Below are 13,207 nucleotides of genomic sequence, written 5' to 3'. Positions count from 1 at the left end.
TGCTTCCAAATCCCCTTAAACCGGCAATAGAGACAGATGGACTCTTTAGGAGTGACACGTGAAACTATCTCAGAATTGGCTTTTCTCTTATGGTCATACTTTTTGACCTTCCCAGATTTCTCTTCCTTAAAGAGAAGGAATTAGTTATGGACTACCATCATTTTCATTGCATATGTCCATGGAAGTTTGGGAGGTAGATCTTCCGAACAAATTTGCTTAACTAGTGCGCCAAAGCATTGCTGCTTCAGCAACAATTAGCAAATATGTTAGATCAATAAGGGTCACGTTGTGGTCTGTCATATAGTAGTCTTAACGAACTTACTATATGACTCATGAAGATATTGAAGAAGCAAGTCAACACTTAGCTTCCTTGGGAAAACGACACCCAACATTCCCAGTCTATCAATGCGCGACTTCATCTTCAGGATGTGTGCACACAGAGAACTTCCATCTTGGTGTTTGTATGCCAATAGGGCTTGAGTGATCTTGAACTTTTCAAGTTGACGACAATGTGGGTTAGGGAGAATCACTGGAGGAGGTGGAGGAAGCGAAGCATGATTTCCAGTTCCACCAATGCACAAGGAAAGGAATGATCTTTCGCCTTGATCGGCACGTGGAAGATCACATTCAAAAGGAAAGCTTTTTTCAAAGGATTGAGGAAGACCATAGTTTTCAGAACTAGACATTTACAAAAGGGAAAAATTCAAGTGAGTTGATTTAATCCTTAATATAACACCAAAATGAAATATTAAGGCTAGGACCCAACATAATAATTTACAATTCATAAGAGGGATACCGTAATCTAATTGTGAAATATTATGAAGGTTGGTAAATGGTGATTTACCAATTCCACCACGAAAAACGAAATTTAAATAAATTAGGTTTTATTAAATGAAATTCCTAGATCTTTGAGATTCATTGAACTCTTCAATGGCATGTTTAATCTCAATTATGTCCTTCGAGTTTGTGACTGGGACACCGATGATCACAAACAAGGTGTGAATAACCATGCAAATTAGCTTGGCACTCTCGATTTCATTTACCACCTAATCAATGTGTGAGTTAACCACACACGCTCCATTGAGCAATGATAATTTACGAGCTACGCATTGCCACTCTTTTTTAGTCAAGATTAGTGTGTCGGTTAACCACACACACTCCACTAACGACTAGACAAAGTGCAATGTGCAATTTCATGGCTAGCATCAAATTCACTTTTTCCTAAAGTAACTAAGATTGATAATTTATAAAAACATTTAGTTACTTTATATTTATCATTATACTTATTAATGAGAGGATTAATGTCTTATCCTAACCGTTCAGCTAACGACCCTCCACTAGTCAATAGTACGGTGGGTAAGAGTGGATACCCAATGACGTTTATTTTATAGGTCGCTTCCTTAAACACCCCTTATAAATCAGCTTTGTGCATGAGGCCTACTAACGGTAAGACTGACTTTTCTTATACATATATAATATTAAATTTTTAATTATATATATAGTATAAGGGTGTATTTTAAACATTTCAAAATACTAGGGTTTTTAATCTAATTTAAAATTTTCGAAATTAATACCTTTTAATTTAAAATTTTAAATATTAAAACCTTGATTTAATAATTATCCAAAATTAAACAATTAATTTAAATTATTAAATCTCATAAGGATTATCCATTAAATTAAATAAATAATTTAACATGATCCCTTTATCCCTTAGATTTCGAAATTTTGGGAATGAAAATTTCAAAATCATATATTATCTATTTATACAATTAAAAGATAATACCCATCCAAAACCCTATATTTTCAAAATCTAATCTTGGGGAAGGCATTTTCGGAAATTCTAGGGTTAGCAAACCCTAAAAATCGAAATCTTGAGGTTCAAAGGAAAGGGTTCAAAAACCCAAGTCAAATTTCAAACGTACGATTCTGAAACCCTAATATCGAAAAATCCAAGCCCTAGGGTTTAATTTCCATAAACCCTAATTTTTTAAGTTCAATTTATTGTATCAAATCTAATTGAAAACAAAACCAAAGGCTCTGATACCACTGATGGGTTTTATACAAATAATCCTATGTGTACATGCAACCCTAGATTGGATCTATTTTTCTCTAGTAGACATACAAGCATTGAACACAAAAAAGAAAAGCCTAATGTGCATCTAATATTTCGAAATCTACATAAGAAAGATTAGAACATATACCTTTGTTGCTATATAGTAATAACAACCAATTCTTAAAGATCCTTGCTTTTGAGAACAAGTAACACAAGCGTAGTACCTCTAATGGCTCACAAACACACCAGGGAAAGAGGATGAATATGAGAGAGGAGAGAGAAGTATCTTGATTAGAAATTTGGCTCTTCTAGGGTTTCAAGAGGGTGCACAAATTAATGAGGCAAAGGGATCTATTTATAGTTGAGGTTGGCTAGGGTTTTAAGGTGGAAACCCTAATTCCTTAGTTTAGGGCCTAAGCAAGTCCATGGATCCCTTCCTTAGGGATTGGACGAAAATCTCTAGAGACTTATAGGGATTTTCAGCCCTCCATAATAAGGGTGATCCAATGGCCCAAAACCACAACTATCAAATAATTGCAAAACAACCCTTGTACTTTTAATCAGTTCCTTTAATCCCAACATAATTCCGAATTAACTTCTGATTAAATACTAATTAATAATATGATTTCTAATTAATATATTATTCTTATAATATATTAATAAATCATTTTTTATGCACCAATTTATTATTCTTAATAATAAACTCAACATCTCTCTACAATAGTCATACTGTCTAGTTGCTAGTTTGAAGGCTACCCAAAAGGACCATGCTACCATCAAATCAAGTACATACCAATTATAGTTATGGGCTTAGACACCTAATCCAACAACAAATGATGTTGGATCTTCAGATGGAAGAAACAAGGCGTCTACTTCAATAAAATAAGGATGAATCTATTGTGTTTGTTGAATAGCCTGAACTGAATGAGGGTTAGTCAGAATAAGGAAACTATAATAGAACCGTTGGCCAAGCTGAACCGTTAGTGGTTAGAAGAAATAACCAAGACGAAGGGATTGAAAGGAACAAATGCAAGTACAAAGACTTCACGACTTCAAAACCATCAACTTTTACTAGGAAAGAAGATCCAATCATATTTATGGACTGGATCTTTGAAATGGAGCTAGCTTTCATAACGTGTGAATGCAAGGGCAAGTTACAAACCACTTATGCAGTCCATCGGTTTAGAGGTGGTACACTTTAAATGCAAGTCCTGCTTAGCCCAAAACCTGCTAGAACTGGAAAATGAGTTTCTGACATTGAAGAAGGGCAACATGTCCATTGACGAGTATACCAATGCCTTCATAGATAAGATGGGGTTTGCTTGGTGCATTATCCCTGACGAGCTAACAAAAATTGATAAGTATACAAAGGGATTACCATGGGAGTATGCTGTGCCAATTCGCTAGGCACCAACTCTTGAGGCGACCATCTGGGTTGCTAAGTCTGTTGAAGAGATGATCAAGAGTAGAGTTGCCAACAAGGTCGAAGTTGGCGAGAAAAGGGAGTTTGAAGGATCTTCAAGGTCCAACATGAAGAGCAAGTTCTTGAAGTTTGGTTCCAAGAAATTTGGAGGAGGTGGAGGTGAAGCAATATGGTGCGAGAAGTGCAAAAAGAAGCATGCTGGAAAATATGCTAGAGAGGTGACATGTTACGAGTGTGAAAAGACTGGGCATTATGCCAATGAGTGTACAACCAGTAAGAGGGTATGTTACGGATGCAATGAAGAAGGGAATATTGCTAAGGTTTGCCCGTAGAAGAAGGAGGCAACAAGGCATAACATTCCACCGAGGCCAAAGGCAAGAGCATTCCAGATGACCCTAGAAGCAGCAAGGGATGAAGCAGATGTTGCTTCAGGTACCTTTCTTGTAAATAGATTGCCTACTAATATATTGTTTGACTCTGTAGCAAATTACTCCTTTATATAACATAAATTTGGCGGAAGACTAGCATTGCATGTAGATAAACTAGATAATGCTCTAGTTGTAGATGTTTCCAGTGGCAAATTCGTACCAGTTAGCAACTGCATTAAAAACATCGTCATCGACTGGAACGAGAATAAATTCCATGAGGAGCTGTTACCCATCAAGTTGAACGGTTTCGACATCGTACTAGGAATGGCTTGGCTTAGTGCAAACGATGTCGAGATACTATACAAGAAGATGATGAGAGTAAACCCACCTGCAATAGAGTCATTTATAGTGTACGGGGACAAATGTAAAGTGAATTCTGGAATCATTTCCCTGATGAAAGCCAGAAAATGTTTTCTAAAGGATGCACATCATACTTGGCATTTGTGATCAATGCAAATAAGGAAAAGAAATGTAGCACCCCGTTTTGAAAGTACTCGGTTGTGGTCCCGGAAGCCAAAGGGTAGGGGCGATTCGGTCTTTTATGGGTCTTAGGTTTTATCTAGAGGGTTTTAGTCTTGGGGGTGTAGCTTGGAGCATAGGGCTTCTCGCTAGCTTTTCATATAAAGTTCTTCGGAAACGGACTTAGAGTGAAGGAGTTATGACACTTTGAAGTTATTCTCAATTGTAGCCCCTAATGGAGTTTTGTGACAAGGCAGCCCATGCATACAAGGAATGCATGCGTGTGTTTAGCTGGGTACGCCTAGCGTAAGCTGGGTTACGCCCAACATATCAGGTTATATGTTTTCGGGTGCAGAGAGGCGTACGCCCAACATACGAGAAGTACGCCCAACGTACGATCAGTGTTTCGAAAACCCTAATTTTAGGGTTGTGTCACTATAAAAAGAATAATGTGCCTCAGGGGTTAGCCTCCATCTCATCTTTAGACAACCACCACGAAACCCTAACCCTCCCTTGAGTGTTCTTGGATCTTTGGAGGACATTAGAGAGCATTTTGGTGTTGTGAGGCCATTTTTCAAGCAAGTGAAGAGTATAACAAGGTGGTGGATCAAAGGGGAAGCAGTAGATCCAAGATTGTGGTTCCATTTCAGATCATTTTGAGGTATAAAGTCTGAAACATTCCTCAAGTATGCTTAGATGTATGTTAATGGAGTTTTTGGACCTTTTAGGTCCCAAGAATGGACCTTTATAACTCAAATCGTTTTCTAGGTCCAAGGTTACAACCCTCTATGTCATACGAGTCCCATATGTAGTAAAGTTTATATCTTTAGGTCTCATTTGTGACCATGCATGAGATCTAGCCCTTTTCATGGAAGTTTGTTGTCACATCTCAAGTTTGGGCTCATTTGGTGGGTTGCAAGCCACCAAGTAATCAACTTTATGGATCTATAATTGTAGCTTCTAGAATGGAGTATTAAGCACTTATTGGGAAAAGTAGCTTAACAGAGGAGTACACTGGGCGTACATGCAGGTATGCGCAACATACACTACCTTCAGCTAGTATGCTTAGCGTACAGAAGAGTACGCCCCACATACTCATCAATTATGGACTTGGTGTGTTTTGGGCCTCGGGTTGGGCCAAACAGTGGGCTTTGGGTCTTTGGGCCTTAGTGTACCATCAGAAGTCAAATGTTTTGGGCCAAGAATATGTTTGGGCTTAGGGTAAGGCCTATTAGAAGAATTGGGCCCAATTTAGCAAATTGGGCCATTAGTGAGCCACTAGTGGCTTGGAAAGCCTACCTAGTGTTAGGCCTTTTTATATTATGGCTTTAGGCCTTAGATATGGACCAAGTTAGAATAGAGGTAAAATGGTCATTTTACCCTAAGGAGGATTATTGATTTGGGATATTTGTCATTTTGGGTAATGGTAGCTCAGGGAGTCGAGAGACCAACAGTTCGGGGATCCGCCAGCTAGCAGCGAAGGGTTATTCGCAGGGTTCTACAGTTAGCTTGTGAGGTGAGTCTCCTCACTATTTGTATGGTTCTAAGGCACCAATGCTGACCCATTTAGTTTATGTACGATAGGAAGACTCGGGGTTTAGCCCTATGCTTTATGCATGAAAGACCAGGAGGCAGCTCCTGGCACATAGTATGTTTGTAACGCTCTGTTCCGAATCGACTTCTAGTCTGAGGCTGTGGCTCAAAGGCCGATCATTATAAGGATTATGGCTTTTGGGAAGGTAAGACCTAGACCCATTTGGGTGCGGGTGATCTATTAGAAGTGATTCGGGAGTTCGTTTCATGTTTTGGAGCCTAGGGGTATTTCGGTAAAGTGGTCGTTTGGGCTTTTGTGGAAAATTGATTTTTGTTCAGAAGGTCTTAAGAAAATTTTGAATTGTTAGAATTGTAGAGCTTCTCGTCAACTTTCCATGGATATAAGGATCGTCAGAATTGGACTTATAACGAATAAGTTATGGCCTTCGAAATTTTCGTGGTTTTCAGGCTTAGTCGAGTACACGGGGCGTACTAGCAAAGAAGGTAGTACGCTGGGCGTACCCTGGAGTACGTTGGCATACTGAATACGAGGATCACGAATGTTCCCCGGTGTAGGTTGGGCGTACCATATGTACGCTGGGCGTACTCCAGTCAGATCAGAACCCTATTTTAGGTTCTTGGACCCTATTTAAACTCCTTTTCTCATAACCTAAACCTAATATCTTCAGCCTCCACCCCTCTAAACCCTAGAAATCGTATTATACCATTCATGGTGGCATTTTTACCTTATGCAACCCATTTTTGGAGTGTTTGGCTCATTTTCAAGAAGGTAGAGTTAGCTGCACAGATGGAGATCAAGAAGAAGCTTATGGATCTGGCTTTTGTGACTCATTTTCAGCTTGATGAAGGTTAAAGCTTTGAACTTGACCATTGAATGCTTAGATCTATTATGTTGAGTTTTTGGATCTCTTGGTCCCAAGAATGGAGCTTTATGGTTCCCAATCCGTTTTTTAGGATTGGGGTTGCCACCGTTGATGCTATTTGAGACCCTAAGGCAGAAAGTTGCCATCTTGATGGTCTTAATGGGTTCATGCTTGAGTAAGGGTCACTTTTATGGAAGTGGAATGCCAATTTTGGAGTTTGGGTTTGTTTGGGACATGCAAAGTCATAAAGTTAGTGACTTTATGGGTTTAGACGTTAAGTATAGCCCGGATATGTGAGTTGGACTTGTTGGATCAAGTATTAAGCACTTAATGGATGTTGTGCATGAGCTGTTTGTACACTGGGCGTACTATGTAGTACACTGAGTATAGTCTATTTGCTGAGTACGCTAAGCGTACAGAAGAGGTACGTTGGGCGTACGCTCTCAGGAGGACTTGGGCCTTTGTGGACTTCGGACCTTTAGGCCCTAATGGTTTTGGGCTTTGATTTGCTGATATTTGGGCCTCAATGCATCTTTGGGCCAATAATGGAATAGTCGGGCCTATTGGGCCTTGTGGCCCAATATAGAAATGAACCTCGCATTATGGGCCTCGATTTGGGCCAATTATTGGACCAGGTTGTTGTGGGCCTTCATGGGCCAATTGGGTCAGGATTATTGACTAAGGAGAATATTGGGCTTTAGTATAAGGTCCATTAGAAAGGTCTGGGCCCAATTTGGAAAATTGGGCCATTGATGATTTTATGGACATTATAATGTTGGGCTTTTGTTTTGGGTTTGGGCCTTAGTTTTGGATCATATTGGGTCAGGGGTAAAATGGTCATTTTACCCCATGCATGGATTAAGGATTATGGTATGGGACCCAATTGCTAATTGGGTATATTGATTGGTAGTGGCAGATCGGGAAGCTGGCGGGGCAGCAACTAAGGATTTCTTCGGGAAGCTTCTACATTCGAGGTGAGTCTTCTCACCATACCAATGGGTCTAAGGCACCAAGGCCGACCCATTTTATGTTATGTGGTATGATAGCTAACTTTACGTTAGGTGGTATGCTAGTAATTATATGATATGTGGTATGCTAGTTGTCTTCGTGATACTTGCATGGAAGACCATGTGGGGTAGCCCATGGCACAATGGTATAAGACCCTAGGGGGAGCCCCCGACATCCTTACAGGTTTATGTATGTGTTATGTGTAGATATTTCTATGATGCATGATATGCTATTTGATTATATATGATATGGCAGGGAAGGCCCTGAGGGGGGGGGGGGGGGGAGCCCGTGGCATTAGATGTAAGACCATGTGGGGTAGCCCATGGCATTCCTAGGTAAAGACCATGTGGGGTAGCCCATGGCATTCTTACAGGTTTTATGTATAAATGGGTTATGTGATATGTGTGTAGCTTTAATAGCTAACATGATATATGATATATGGATTGTGTGTGTGTGTGGTATGCTCTGGGAAACTCACTAAGCTTCATGCTTACAGGTTTGTTTATGGTTTCAGGTATCATCGTTTTGGAAAGGAAGGGCTCGGATTGATCGCAGTGCACACACCTATGATTTCCGCAATGAATGATTTTGGGATAAACTCTAATAAACGATTTGCTTGACTACGATTTGAATGTTTGATTTAAATGGTATCAATGTTTTAGTTATATTAAAAATGAAATTTTTAACCTTGATTTTTGGGTCGTTACAATGTTATTATGTATGGTAGGAAGACCCGGAGGTTAGCCCTAGGCAATATGTATGAAAGACCAGGAGGTGGTTTCTGGCACACTGTATGCTATTATGCATGAGAGACCAGGATGTGGCTCCTGGCACACTGTATGCTGATTAGCTAAGTAGAGTAGTATGTTTTCTAGTTGTCTTTGTGATGCTTGCATGGAAGACCAGGAGGTGGTTCATGGCACTAGGCTTGGCAAGAAAGACCACGTGCGCCCCTTGGCATAATGGCAAGACTATGTTTGGCACATAACACCTTAATTGATTATGGATATGTTTGATATGTATGGCTTATAGTATGTATGGCATGTATGGACGAGTTGATATGTATGGTATGTCGTATTTGGGGAACTCGCTAAGCTTCGTGCTTACGGTTTACAGTTTTGGTTTCAGGTATCTTCAATTTTCAAGAAATAGGAGCTCGGGACGATTGCGGCGCATTCACCCATGTTGTTTCGCATTATGTAATATTTGGGATTAGACTCTGATATTTGTTTTAATTGAAATGTTTTCAATGTCTGGAACAAAGATATTAAACGTTTTCTTATATTAAAAATGGAATTTTTGGCCTTAAATTTTGGGATGTTACAAGAAAGAGATACAAAGAATACAAGTGGTGTGTGACTATCCAGAAGTCTTTCCCGAAGATCTTCCTGCACTGTCCCCTGATAGACAAGTGCAATTTCAAATAAACTTCTTGCTAGGATCGACACCAATAGCAAAACCACCATAATGGTTAGAAACGAAAAAGATGAAGGTGTTGGATTAGAATTCTAAGTCCATAACTATAATTGGTATGTACTTGAATTGATAGTAGCATGGTCCTTTTGGGTTGCCTTCACACTAACAACTTGACATGATGATTTATTGAGGAAGAGGGAGAATTTATTATTTGGAATAATAAATTGATATAAATGATTTATTAATATGTTATGGAAATAATATACTAATTATAAATCGTATTATCAATTAATATTTAATCAGAAATTAATTTGGAATTAATTTTGGGATTAAAGGAATTAATTAAAAATGCAGGGTGTAACAACCCGAAGTTGTTCATCGTCGAAAACCCGTTCTACCCGTAAAACTCGCCGAATATCAATTCGTTCCAATTTCGTTTTTGGGTTAAATTAATTAAACTTATATGTTTATTTGATGCTAATGAGTGTCCAAACCCCTTAGGAACTCATGAAATTAGCCCAAAATGTTTATTTCATAAATTTTAGAAATGTCCTCGCCGGGTTACAGAAACTTAATCGGGTGCGACCAAAAGCCCCGTTTAATGCCGGTATCGGGTAAAATTCCACCGTGTCCAAGATTTGAGACCTATATAAATGTGTTAGATCATTCATTTGAAGCTTTTTCTTCCTTTCTCTACTCTCTCTCTAACCTCTCTCCTAAATCCAAGTTTAAGGGTCCAAATCTCAAATCTAAGGCTTCTAATCACCAAGGTACCTTCCTTAACTCATTGTGTATCATATTTGACCTTCAAATTCGAGATTAAAGCATGAATTAGGGACTTTTTTTATGAGTTTACGGCCATGGAAGGTGCTTAGGCCGTAAACACATATTTAGAGGGTTTTTAAGCCCTTAAACCCTTCCAAGACACCAACAAGACTTAGATATGACTTCTAGAATATTGGTTTTGGCCTTAGAACATCCTAAACATAAATTTTGAGGAAAAAATGTGAGTTTACGGCCAAGGCATGTGCTTGGGCCGTAAACCCTTCAAACATGAGGTGTAAACTCCTCTAAAAGTGTTAATATGCCACTTTAACACACCTAAAGCCTTGGAATAAATTCTAAAAGTGTCTACAAACAAGTATTGGACCTTAAAACATATTATAACACCCTTCCAAGGAGTTCACGGACATGAGGGGGTTCATGGGCCATAAAATCCTAAATCCATGTCCAAAGACCCCTAAAATTTCATACAAGGCTTGGAAAAATTGATTGGAATCACATGTGATTGATTAAGGACCAAAACATTAAGGATTTGGTATGAGGGGGGATTTTATGGCCGTAAACTCCATGTTTACTGCCGTAAACTCCAATAAATGGTCCATAATTATGTTTAATCCATTCCAAGGCCCTAGAATTGATCCTAGCAAATTTCCTCAAGTAGTATAAGACCATTTTGCATCATAAAACACCCCACCATGAGTTTACGGCCATAAACTCATGGGGAGGGGGTCATTAGGGCCGAAATCTCCTCTATGAGTTTACTCTTGAAGAGTAAACTCCATATCCAAGCCTTATGTGACTTCAAACGCCACCCGGGTCCCTCCAAACACTTGCAATGGGGTGTTTCCGCGACTAAAAGTGTTTGACCCTAACAATTAAATTATCTAAGTCCTAATTAGATACAAATGTGTATCTTTTCATTATACATAGGAACCTCGTGCGTTTGCAACCCTCGAACCAACGTTTAGCATCCGAAATCGTCACGTTTCTCGTCCGGTGAGTTCATACCCCTACCTTTTTTCAATGGTTTTTCAATGTTTTCAGGGGGAGGGGGGGGGGGAATACAAGCAAACTACAACTGTTTTCAAAATATAACATTGATGTGTTTCAAATAATATTTGGCAAACTTATAAATATTATTACCCCTTATGTATTATGCTGAGCATAAGGGATGATTTATCAACTACAACTATATAAATTTCAGTTAAGGAAATAACCAAACTAATCAAATTATTATGGGAATAATTTGGGGTTCTTTAGTTCTTGTTTAATCACGTACTGATATGTATATAAAATTATTAGATAAACTAAGTCTGATTGAGTTTATCTCCGTATCATTTGGATGTATTGCCAGATAGTTTCATTGTATGTATCTGTATTCACTGTATTATACTTCATAATCTTTTGTATGTTTGATATCGTATGAGAACCCTGTGAATAGTTTAGTACTAGCTTGTGATTTCGTCACTACCCTTTTTGGATGATTAGTAAATCCTCCCCGGAAGTGTAACCAGAGTCTCCTGGAGGGAGAGCGAGGAATTTGTGAATAGATCTATTCGGGACTGACAATCCCACACCTTAACTGCTAGCTACAGTTAGACGGGCACGCCTGGGGTGACAAATTCTGGATATCGTCCGACGTTTGACAAACGTCAAGGAGGTCTCGTTGTCGTATCAACATGGTTACCCGACTCACAATATGTATTAATATAAGTTTATTCACGGCTTTGGTTTGGATTTGATTTTATATCAATCTTCTATCTTTATATCTTGTATCTAGTACGGGATGATAATCCCATGGTTTTTAGTCTGTAGGTTTCATATCTATTGCAGGATGTTATTCCTATGGTTAGAATCTATATCTAGTTCGGGATAGTAATCCCATGGTTTTATCAAACTAACTTATATCTAGTTCGGGATAGTAATCCCATGGTTTTATCAAACTATCTTATATCTAGTTCGGGATAGTAATCCCATGGTTTTGAAACTATATCTTGTACAGGATAATAATCCCATGGTTTTAAATCTATGTCTAGTCCGGGATGGTAGTCCCATGGTATTCAATCTATATTTTCACGTATATCAAATTATCTTGTATCTAGTACGGGACGTTAGTCCCATGGTTTTCAAACTACTTTCCATCTACAGTTCACGTATATTAAAGTAATTTATATCTAATTCGGGATAGTAATCCCATGATTCTCAATATATAGTTTTGTGTATTAAACTATACTCTGTGATATTCAATCGGTCTTGCATTTAGGAAAATATGGGATTTTCCTGGGGTAACATATAACGCGTAATTGAACTGGTAATGAAAGATAACTAAACTGTTTTACATAAGAAAATATGGGATTTTCTTGGATAACAAACCTTTTCGGAAAACTAAAGGAATCTGGTACATTTTCAGAAAACAAACATCTTATGAACTCACCAGCTTTATGCTGATTTTCAAACCGCTTGTATTCTCAGGTCCACGTTAGACAGGTACCCGGTGATATCTTTTGGTGAAGACGGAGTGCGCAGAAGACTCGTCTCTACTTTTTTTCATATGATATATGTATAACACTTGTACAATTTACTTTTGAAACAAATGTAAACTTTCAAATATATGTAATGTAATGGTTGTTTACTTTGATTACTATGTGCATTGGATTTGATACTCAACGTGGAGTCAACCTCGGAAATGTTTCCGCCTTTGGTTTTCGGGGTGTGACACAGGGGTTGGTTTGTAATTAATTAATAGTTGTGGTTTGGGCTCTTGGATCACACTAAGTGGGGTTGGCCGAAATTTCTAAGGGAGGCCCTTAGGATTTCGTCCAAGGCCTTAAGGTGGTGGATCCATAGGCTGCTTGGGGCCTAAGCTGGAGATTAGGGTCTCCATCTATAAACCCTAGCTTTGGGGCTAATCAATGTAACTATTTAAGGAACATCACCCTACATATTTCGGCCGCTACATTCTTAGAGAAGAAATCCAAAAATTTCTCCTATCTCCTCCTCTCATAATCATTCTCTTGCTAAGTGTGGTTGTGAGCTATTAGAGGTGTGATGCTTGTGACACTAAGTTCTCAAAGTTCAAGAGCTACAAGGCTTTAGATTGTTATTACAATATAACAATCAAGGTATGTATTTTGATCCCTATGATGTGAATTTCGATTTTAATACATAGATCCTAGGGTTTCTTCTTTGTGTTCATTGTTTGCATGTTCAATAGAGAAAA

Source organism: Lactuca serriola, chromosome 3 (assembly GCF_051521515.1).
Source record: "Lactuca serriola cultivar US96UC23 chromosome 3, Lser_US96UC23_V15, whole genome shotgun sequence".
Classification (NCBI taxonomy): domain Eukaryota; kingdom Viridiplantae; phylum Streptophyta; class Magnoliopsida; order Asterales; family Asteraceae; genus Lactuca; species Lactuca serriola.
The sequence above is the reverse complement of the archived record's forward strand: the minus strand, read 5'-3'. Positions refer to the sequence as shown.